The sequence below is a fragment of the Protopterus annectens genome, chromosome 5.part0, assembly GCF_019279795.1.
Source record: "Protopterus annectens isolate FY-2018-M chromosome 5.part0, PAN1.0, whole genome shotgun sequence".
NCBI classification, from domain to species: Eukaryota; Metazoa; Chordata; order Ceratodontiformes; family Protopteridae; genus Protopterus; species Protopterus annectens.
The window spans coordinates 1,067,867,895-1,067,880,238 of NC_056735.1; positions in this window are offsets into that span (position 1 = coordinate 1,067,867,895).

Genomic DNA, 12,344 nt, shown 5'->3' on the forward strand with positions numbered 1-12,344 from the left:
ATTCTGCCAGACTAAAGAAACTTCAGCTCTATTCAGTAGCATACCGCCTGCTCAGAGGTGATCTCTGCCTGACATACAAGGCCATGTCCAATCAGGATCTGATGGACATGCTCCACCTCAAAAGATCCAAATCCATCAGGACCACGAGAGCTAAAGGCTTAAACCTCAGCACAAGTATGAATAGGACATGCTGGAGGGATAGATTCATAACCCAGAGGCTTCCCATGCTTTGGAACAGGATCCCAGTTCGTATTAGGCAGAGCCCCTCACTGACTCTCTTCAAGAGAAATCTTGATGAGTGGATGGGAGATCGTAAGTTTATCCCAGGGGTCACATCTGTGTCACTGCTAGACAGGAGCACAGTAAACTAATTCTATTATATAAGGGGACCTTCATTGTGTCACTACTAGACAGAGGCACAGTATTCTAATTTTATTCTGTACATTTTTGTACCACTTCATGGGGTGGCAAAAGCCACATCACTATGGCTAGGCTTACAAATGCCCTAGGGTAGATAGCCTAGTACTATACTATGAAACTGTGAAACTACTATATTTAAGCCCCATAGGCAGGCATACTCACCATAATTGATTGTAGCACACATTTGCAGTCAGAATGGCAGGTGTGGGAGAGGGTTCATGCTTACAAGCTCAACGTTGGGGCATCGAGGAGTCCAAATACATGGTTTGGCTCCTTGTCCACCATCACGAGTCAAGACTCCTGCAGGGCCAGTTCCAAGCGACGGAGTACAAGGCAGAGGCTTGGAACCGGCTATCTCGTGACCTCATCAGTGCCACAGGCATTCCCCGGACTGGTGAGCAGGTCCATCACCACCATGCAGACCTGAAGAGGCGAAAGCAGGACCGCCTGAACCAGTGGATACAGGAGGCCCATGGGATGCAGGATGGCCCACATCTGAGTATGTAACCATGGAATGCAGTATATAAGAATTGATTATGGAGTATGTATAACAGATAGGTATGTTTCAATATCCCTTCATTTACTTTAGAGCTGCAGATGACTGTGTTACGAATCAGCAAGCCTATGCTGATAGGCTGCTAAGGTTGCGCCACCAGGCAGGTTAGTGAATATTCTGCATGTATTGTTATATAAAATATGTTTTGAGAGCATGAATGACTGTGTTGTAGTCCAATAAAACAGCCATAGAATTGCCTGAATAAGTCCTCTGCATGTACTGCCAGATAAAAACTTAAGAGAGGCAGAAAAAGAGTGCAGTAACCCATTAACAAAGGTAACATATGTCTGGAATAATATGTTTACAGTTACTTTCATATAACATAAGTGAGTGAGCCTGAAAAAAGATTGTTCTAACCTATTAATAAAGGTATAATATGTACTGATCATGTCTGCCATAAACACCGTTAAAACAAATAAAGGAGTGAGCCTGTGGAAAAGTGTGCAATGTCATTAATAAAGGTCTAAAACCCAGAGTGTGTCTGTGTCACAGAGTCTGAAATGTTGTAGTACCCTTGCATTATACAAACAGTACTGTTTGAAAATGTGCTGGCAACCCAGAGTTATGCAGCCCAATATAAAGTGGGTGATGGAAGTGCTAGTAGCTGTGAAACATATATACAGTCCACAATAGTCAGTTACTGGCTGGCATGAATAAGTAAACCTGGCACACATGTAGCATGTAATTATTCACCATAAATGTGAGTGTGTGTTAAGAAATGCAAGGTTCTGTACAAATCGAAGTGAAAATGTCATGTGAAAACATCCCAGATATGTAGATAAAGAAATATAAATGCAAACAAGAAATATGTAGCAGTAACACCTGAATCCTGGACAGTTATTATGTCAGATATGGGTCAGGCATATATTGAACTAGCCAAACACATGACACAACCTAATGTATGGTGGCAAGTGTAATAATACAGGTAGGGGATATACAACTGCAGCCACTGGGAATGTAGTGTAGACTAAAAGGTCATTATAAGATGTTAACTGAGGTTTTTTCTACACCCTACTGTATGTGCATAAACCATGCAATTCCACACCTCAATCGGTATGTGTAACCTTAAATATTTGTTGGGACATATGTCCTATTGTTTTATAAATATTTGCATTGATGTTGATGCTTGTGCCCTGTTCAAACACTATGTTCATGGTGGCCTGTTGCTACCAAACATCCCTGCATGCTGTTGGAATATCCACTGTCGTTCAATATATGCATGTGTTATGCTTGCTGTTCAACTGTTGGAACTTGGTGTGTTGGGTTAATGGGAATATTACAGCATGCTGTTACAACTAATCTGGAATGCTGTTGTTTATGTTGTAATTAAACACACCTAATCACAGAACGTATGGGAAGGCCGGTCCCAGCGGACCCACCTGTCCCTCCTCAGTTGGCGAATGCACCTGGCACCAGCAGCTCCGGTGCCCAGCCCAGGCTCCCCTCCTCCATTGGTCCTGTGCCACCTTTGGGTGGAAGCACTGCAGGGGATGGGGCTCGTCCCCCCCATGCAAGCGTGGGCAGAGAAGGGCCACCTGTCACCCTTCAAAGGGTCTGGGCTGTGGTGCATAGGGAGATCCAGAGTTCAGTTGCTGATCCCCTACGCCAGCTTGAGGCGAGAGTGGCGCATCTCTCGGGTGAAACTGCCCGGCCTACTCAGCCCCCAGCACAGCCACCCTTGGGGCTGTGAAGGTGCAGTGGTGACTGCCCAAGAGTGGGGATCTCAGTTCCACTGTTATAATCTGTGGGCTCATGGGCTTGCGATTTCCAAACATCCTTCCCCGTCAATTGTGTTCACCCACCCCATGTGTCAAACTCCACCCCTGTATGCGTCTTGTTTGTCTTGTATGTTTACCTCCCCAACCTACCTCCCCAAATATACCTACTTCCTCTACCTCAGATTCCACTCTCACCTGATAAAAAAAAAAAATAAAAAAAAGGGCAATCTGTTCCCACAAAAAAATTACGCCCCATACATAGCTGCCCAATGCGCACACATGTCCACTGGACATGTAAACTGATAATTCTAATTGGCAGTACAACATATTTTGTTGTCCTCACCCCTCTCTCAGAGGGTGGAAGGTTTCAAATTTCACACCAAATTTCATACATATGCACAGCTGTTGCTGATAAAGAAATGGGCAGCTATGGACCTTCCCTACACCCATCCTGCACATCCTGAGCTGGTTTCCCTACTGTCTTTCCCTCTTTGTGCCCCCTTTTTCACCACTTTCCTATCTCCCCATTTTCTTTTCTTTAAAAGAAATTAGCGCAGGGGTTAGCGGGAGTAAGCACTTTTAAGCAGTAGTTAGCGGGGGTGCGCAAGTGTGAGCTTGTGTGCGGTTAGCTAAGCATCGCTAAGCGTCATGCAAACCCACGCAAACCCACTTACAACTGCTTAAAAGTGCCTTAGTCACTCTGTATGACAAGGCCCTTGTGCTGCTCAGCAGCAAAATAAAATACCCTTGTCAGTTTCAAACCCGGGACCTTGTACACACCAGTCTGCATGAAGTACCACTACACCACAGCAACTACACAATAGCTCAGTGCTGAAAGCAATGTATCATACATTACCATGAGTGAATGTAAAGGGAAAATAGGAATGGCATAATACAAATCTTGTTCTGTGGGCATTAACCAGCAGGTGTTGTGGAATTGCATGACATGACTGTGAAAAGAGAATCAGCCATGCTAGTAGGGAATAAGTTTACAGTAGCAGCTTAGAAACCCCACACAGTATCAGAGCAGGATAAACACTGGCATATTTGCATAGGTCACAGGCCAGACCTCCCAACAGTGACTGATCTACAGTGATGACCCTGATTTGTAAACAAATGTTAGCTGTGCCCTTCTGACTCCCTGTGAAATGTACTAACAGTAGGCAGACAAGTGTTGAATCTCACTTAATGACAAATGTCAATAAGTGAGAGTAGACACCACTTGCATGTCAGAAAATGTGTAGTAATACATATGCTCTGAGTCCCCCAAAGTCTGAACTGCAAAATGTCTGAACTATATCACAGGTGTAACCCAGTTATATGTACCTTTCCCTGAGGCTGTTTAAGTATATACGTGAGAGTATCTGAGGCCTGGAAAAGTCAGAAACACACAGGCATATCAGCTTGTCTGCTGTTACACACTCTGCAAATAGCTGTAGAATGAATCCCACAAGCATGTCCTTATGTAGAAGTACAACACAGAAATATCAAAGGATGTAGCCATGTACTACTAGCAACCACCTGTGACAATGCCATTGTTCAGGTGCTGAAAAGACTGCTGTGGTGCACAGTCAAAGAATACTAGGCTGACCTCTGTCGACCATCTGGATATGTCCACAGGTGGGAGCTAATCAGACAGACTACAAGCCTTCATAGACTTACAGGTACACAGCAACTCTGCATGTTCAGTAAGATAAACATCACACAATAATAAATAATGCACTCTGCAGTTCTGCACCCCTACCCAAAGGTACTATGTACTCGTGTATTCAGGCACAACCAAGGGTGTAGGTAGGCATACACAGTACAGAAATATGTCCAGTTGTCCTGAGCAGACTGTGCTAATGTCAACAAAACCACAAACTGTTCAGAAGTGAGTAATATACTAATGACAGTATAACAGTTCACAAACAGTGCATGTGCCTGATATTCATAACTGGTAGTACAACATACTAAGTTGTCCTCAATTCTCTCTCAGGGGTGGAAGGTTTCAAATATCCCATCTAATATATTGCATATACACAGCTGTTGCTGGTAAAGAAATGGGCAGCTATGGACCTTCTCCACACCCATCATGTACATCCCAAGCTGGTTTCCCTACTGCCTTCCCCTCTTTGTGCACCCTTTATCACCACAGTCCTATCTCCCCATTTACTTTTCTGTCAAAGACATGAGCACTGGGGTTACCGGGAGTGAGCACTTGTAAACAGTAGTAAGGTGGTTTGCACCAGTGTGCGCATGTGTGCGCTTAGCTTAGCATTGTTAAGATATGATAATCTACGCCAAGCTTAGCTTAGTATTGCTAAAATAAAATGGGCTAAGCTAAGCTTAGCTTAGTATTGCTAAAATACAATAAGCTAAGCTAAGCGTCACGCAAATCCGCGCAAACCCGCTCACAACTGCTTAAAAGTGCCTTAGTCACTCTGTATGACAATGCCCTTGTATTGCTCAGCAGCAAAATAAAATGCCATGGTCAGTCTCAAACCCCACACCTTTGACTCACCAGTCTACATGATATACCACTAATCCACAGCACATACACAATAACTTGGTGCTGAAAGAAATATAACATGCATTACAATGAGTGAATGTAAAGGGAAAATAGGAAAGCCATAGGAATACATTGCAATAAAGAAATATAACATGCATTACAAGGAGCGAATGTAAAGGGAAAATAGGAAAGCCATAGGAATTTATTGCAATAAAGAAATATAACATGCATTACAAGGAGTGAATGTAAAGGGAAAATAGGAAAGCCATAGGAATACATTACAATAAAGACATATAACATACATTACAAGGAGTGAATGTAAAGGGAAAATAGGAAAGCCATAGGAATACATTGCAATAACTACTGTTGTATGCCAGTTAATTCCCTAATTCCAAAAGAAAGTACATACTCCCATGTATCCAGTGTTAGCATTAGGAGGTGTGAGTAAACTTACACACTGAGAAGAGTGTATTGGAAGAAGCAACAGTCAGGTTTCAGTACAACATGAATTTCACTGGCTACAACCCAGCTTCAGATATGAGACATATACCAACCTTCTGACTGACACAACAGTGTCCACAGCAAACAAGCATGGTCCCCACCTTGCTAAACTGAAAGGCCTATGCCTACCTAACCTATCATTTTAAAGCAGTGTCCTGAAATCACAGTGAGAACTGCAATTACCACACAGCAGGCTGCATGCAATTACTAAATGGTGGGCACCAATTGGTGTAGAGGCCATCACATGCAAATGTGCAGATACCTACAAAAGCAGCCTGTACTTGCTGTCCACACATGCAATAATATCATTGCAGCAACTGAAGAGAGAGAGCGAGAGAGACAGACAGACAGACAAACAAACAGAGGCAGTTGGAGACAGCAACCAACAAAAAAAAAAATGTCAACAGGTACAATAGACAGAGGTGAGAAATCCAAAGGTAAGGTATGTAACAGAGATGTATTTGCTGGCATCCGAATGATATGTCTGAAGTGTACTCTACATACTGTGAACCCTCCATATGTGGTAGCAGTCCGTATCTATATGTATATGCAGATGTGGATAGGGCAAGGGACATACTGCAACTGTTAGTGAAGGCTGGACATATATATGTATTTGAAGGTTGTTATGTGCACATATCTATGTATGTTGTAGTGTGTGGCATTGAAAACAGCAAGCAGTGCAGGTATATGTCATTTGGTGGTTAAGTGCTGTGGGACTGAGTTACATTTAGTGCGGTCTGCTACAGCTATACGGCCTGAGGACAGCAAAATGCATTCTGCATAACACTGTGCAATATTATTACACAATTGTATGTCTTACAACTGTTTCATAATTGATATTCCCACCATGAAAGGTGGGCAGTATATGTGCCTATATGTGCATGTATATGTACATATGTACAGCAATGGTTGTTTACAAGTATGTGTGTATATATATATATATATATATATATATATATATATATATATATATATATACATACACATATATATATATATATATATATATATATATATACACATATATATATATATATATATATATATATATATATATATATATATGTGTGTGTGTGTGTAGATATATATATATATATATATATATATATATATATATATATATATATATATATACATATATATATATATATATATATATATATATATATATATAGCTATATAGATATATAGATATATATAGAGATATATAGATATATACAGATATATATGGACAGCACAGTATGGTGTATGTTCACATTCCCTGGTAACACTGTCTTGTGTGTTTCCTGTAGTCTGCACAGATTACATACCTCAGGCATAGGTATCTGTAAGTAGGGGCACACAGTACAGTAAGGTACACAGGAAATGTTCATATGTGTCAGCATACATTTGTGTGTTGTATGAATGTCTGATGTGTGTGTAATGATGCCTGTACCATGTCCACAATCACATGTGTGTTGCAGAGTTTGCGTGTGTACTTAGCAACATGTATACTCTGTTACAGCAGTATGCCAGCTATATTAACAACTGTGCACATATGTTAGGTAGGGGTATGGCATCGATTAGGGTGGGTTACTGGTTATACTGTAACTGTACTTCACATTCATTGCAATGGATGACCTATTTCTTCATGCATTAGCTTGATATGTACCCCCGTGGCAAGACTGTGCATTGGATCCCAAACACTGTGCCGAGTACTGGTGTATACTGGTTTGTTATATGGAGTGTGGCAGGCACTGTCAGCCAGTTGCAGGCTGAGCACTGTTATGTGGTATTGAATGTGCATATCCTCTGACAGATGAACAGATGCTGTATATGGCAGTTAACTGATATCTGTACTGTATAATATTAAGTGTTCCACAAGACTTGCTCACACATATCGTTTACTTGTCTTTCAGGCTAATGGCTCATCAAAGGAATCCCTCCTACACAGCTGCAGAGGAACAGGAAATCCACCACAGCCTGGTTCAGTACTATACCCTGCTGTTTTCCAGGGCCAGCCAGCACCAGCAGAAGCATACTGCACTGTGGCAGGATCTTGTTCGTTGGGTAAATGACATAGGCATACATAACCGGACATATGAGCAGGTACGCCATCACTGCAGTGATTTAATTAGACATGTCCAGCAGTGTGCATCTGATATCCATAGACAACAGCTTGCCACAGGTGGTGGGGTGGCCATACATCCCACCCTCACCAGAGTGGAGGAACTGCTCCTAAGTGTGGTGGTTCCTGGCCTACAGCAGCAACAACATCAAAAATGTGTCATCATGGAGGCCAGAGCCACCCAGCATAGTGACATGGAACGTGCAGGTAACATGCTCTAGCTGTAGACTACTGTTACCTGTATTGTTAGATTATGCATATGTGAGATGTGTACTGTGTTTAGCAGTTGTGCTGCCTATTGTGTGCAATACTGATATTGTGAATAGTATCTGTACACCTATGCCTGTTGTTCTACTGTAGTTTATCACACTCACAGTAACAATGCCGCAGTTGTGGCCACTGACAAACTGTCATATTCTTGTAGGTCTCTCTGGTGTGACAGCAGGGCAGATGACACATGATGTTGAGTGTGTTAACAGTTTAAAGTTGGTATTGAAATGTGCATGTCATAGGTGAGGTGTAGGCCATGTACACATAACACACCTACGCATAATGCATGCTGTGCATGTTTGCTGTGAGACATTAAACATCTCAGTAAAGTCAGTAGCTGCCTAAATCACATGCAATGCACAGAGCATCAGACACAAATGTGGCAACACTGTACTGCACATTGGATAGGCATAGTTGACACACATGTACACAACATAACACGTTTGTCATATGCAGTACACCTCAACATGCTACACATGTTGTAACCGGACATTCACTGCCAGGTCACACTTCAGTATCCCACATGTCATCCACACACCACACATATTATACCTGAGGGGTAGGGGCCTAGCATGGGACTATGCAACACTCTTCAACACATAACACAGTCATGTTAGGCAATGCTCCCTATTGGGCACTTCACACACCCTTGTGCAATGTGGCTGTGTAATTGTGAACTTAGCCACGGCACTGTGGTTCAGGTACAACATGCTAGGCAGTGGTCTATCACAGTTTAGTGGCCTTGAGTGACCACATGATGCATAATGATGATGGCTAATGGTACTACACCCCATACAGTTACAATGGTCATGTCCAGGATTGGTATTCTATCACGTACACATGCACCACGCATCCCATGTGTGTACATAGCATGCATGTGCTACACCTGTGTCCAGAATTATCTGCTACAGACACAGACACTGCAATCCGACATGGAAATCCATGTGACACACATATAACACATGCAGCCATGGTATGTATACCTGTGAGTTATGGTGCACAGGACATTGCAGAGCTTATAATACTTGCACATAAATGCCGTGTCCTTGTACACATTGTGTTCCAGGGTGTAGGCAATCACTGAACATGTACACACATGCACCACAGCCATGTACACTGTCATTAACTATGGCTGTCTACACTCACACTGCATGGACTTGATCAACACTTATTCTGCATGCTGACACGTGTGACGTTACTGTTTGCCTTGTGATACTGTCACCCACCTTCAACCACTATTGAGCATGTTTTGGATTGCTGTTGTGTGTGTGTGTGTGTGTATCTGCTGTAGTGAGGAGTGTGCATGTGTTCCTGTGTTCCTGTGTGCATGTGTGCATGTGTTCCTGTGCGCATGTGTGCATATGTGCATGTGCAGACCGTAAAGTGTGTTTCCTGTCTTCCTCTCACAGGTGTTGAGTTAGGGGTTGGCGAAAGCAGTAGGCGACCTGAAGCCACTGCCACGGATAATGGTGACGATGACACATGTATTATGGCACAGGGAGATTGACAGGGTCTGTTGTTGGTCCACCAATTGACAGTACACAGCGTTCAACCCCATCTATGCGCACTCTCATACTGCCATTACCTCCCTCACCACCAATGGCCATAGGCGAGGGACAGCATACAGTTGGCATTGACCAGGAGAGTGTGGTACCCATGGCACTTGCATCCCCTCACAGCAGCCATAGCCATAGACCCGGAATGGTACCACATAGGCGGAGGTCCAGTGGTTCTCAGGGGAGCACCACTGGTCGTATTGCCCCTGACAAGCGTGCCCTCACAGGTCTTACGATGACCACTATGTTCTGGGCTGTAATGCAGGCTCAGGCACGTATGGAACAGTACACCAGGCAGGGACTTATGGTGCAGAGGGCACATTACACCGCTATCAATGACAGCATCTGTGACCTTGCCGGTGCCATCCAGACTTACACCGAGGTCATTGATAGACGTTGGGTGGAGACAATAGATGCCCTCCACAACATGTCTTCCTTGAGCCAGGACCATGCAGGACGGTTGCGACGTCGATGCAGACACATGCCAGTAACAACAACAGCTGGCAGTGGTCGCGGATGGCCCACAGTTCACAGCCGCTCCCGTAGTGGCAGTACCAGCCCCAGCAATGCTGGTGCTGGCCTGTCCATTGACCGTCCCAGTAGACCACGTGCACATGGCTCTGGCCAGTCCCAGCAGGGACATGGTTCCAGTCGTCATGCCTCTGCCTCTGATGACAGTACCCAGTCAGGGTTGGCACAGGATACTGTCCATAGCACCCATGCCAGGCACAGGTACTGTGTCCGTGGTCAGGACAGTGATCTGTACAGCCTAGCAGGTACAGTCTGTGGCTGTCCCACAAACCACCGTATATGGCAGCCACATGGTGGAGCTGTGTGCATGCAGACACACACACACATTAAGCAAACAACTAGGGCTCACTCATACATACACACATTACATCAACATTGGCCCATGCTGTACTGTTGTCCCTCACAAACACACACATACACACACAGACATGTCGATTGGATGGGTCAATGTCAGGCTCTAGCAAACAACAAAACGCCCTGTGCATATGATGATACCTGTGCCGCCTCCTGTCATCTGCATTATTGACAGAGGGACAGGCTAACATGGTGCTGATGCACAGGGTGACACTATAGCAGTGCAGCAATAATAGCAAGTTGTCAACAAGGAAGTGTAACTACATCCTTGTAGGTATATCCGAGCAGTCATTATGCATCAAAGCTCTGATTGTCAATGTAGCATTGTTTACACCACTGTTAGGTCTGAGTATGTATTATACACCCATGTGTCACTTGGCTGATGTGTGATGTGTTGCCAGCATATGTTAGTGAGTGGACAGGACGTGTTTGATATGTGCAGTACAGATTAGCAAGTGTACATCTGTGAACATGGTGGGTGCGCACTGTCTGGATGTACGTGCATAGTGGACACATATGACATGTGGAATACCCTGTTGTACACATTGTTAACATCTCATAGCATCTTTCAATGGCCAGTATGCATTCTACTACAGTTATGTACTAACATGGGTAGACGTGTGTATGACATGGGTTGACACTATGCTGTGGGTGATACAGTTAATATCTGTCAAAGATTTGCAGTCTGGTAGTATACACAACCTCAACAGCATGACTATAAGCAATCATTGGATGATGTCCTGACAAATGACACACAGTAGTAGGGAACCCAGTATCAATTGGATCCTTCCGGTGCTACACTATAACACTAACCAGTGGTAATGACCACCACCCATTACTGTGACCCCCACCTGTGTGTCATATAGCCCCCTTAGGTACATGCAGACAAACTAGGGATGTGTCCATCCAAATCTGGGAATGCATGGATTGGTCTACAATGCATTCCCTGGATGGGACGCCTATCCTACACAAGGGTATAATACAGAGAGATACCTGTTGTCTGATACATGCTGTATAGCAGTAAGCAGACTATGGCATAGTCATCCTCATGTACAATACATACTATCCCGTCAGTACCACACAGGTGGTAGCCCTTAACATGTATGTTGGGTACCATTGTGTACATACAGACCCATGTTATGTCATGTGTCCCTTGATATCCACATATCCATAGGTATTGTGGAGTCCCAAGGTGTATCACATAAGACAATAGAGGCCTGAATGCATATCCACAAGGTAGTCGTACACTATAAAGACTGTCCATTCTTGGCAGACTTTGTTGTGTATGTCCATGTCTGACATATACCCCAGGCATATACCCTCACTCACACTATCTTAAGTAACTGTCATGGGTGTGTGTGCCACAGATGACCTTGGCCACAGAACACAACAGTGGACAGCTGTGTCACATACATACATATGTGACCTATGATCTGAGAAGCAGCGGCACAACCTGTCAATGGAAACAAATGTATTCATGTAGTATGCAGGCTTCACACCTATGTTCTGATTGAGGGGACATGTACACATATATATTTGCCATGCAGATACCTGATGTGTGCAATGCACTTACTGTTGTCATCATCCTATGTCATACCATGGTAAAAGCAAAACCCACACCGTATTGAACAACAGTGTAACACACAGTCAGCATTTGCAGAATTCAAACCCCTACTTAACTATGTTATGATACTAGTGAAAGACGCATTAACACGGCGTGCTATTTGCTTTATTGGCTGGTTTCCCTTCTCCTGCTGTATTTGTAGGATGGTGACATCATCAAACTTTCCAAAGAGGAATGTACCTCTTTTAGTGAGTTTTCACAGTCTCCAAAAAGTGA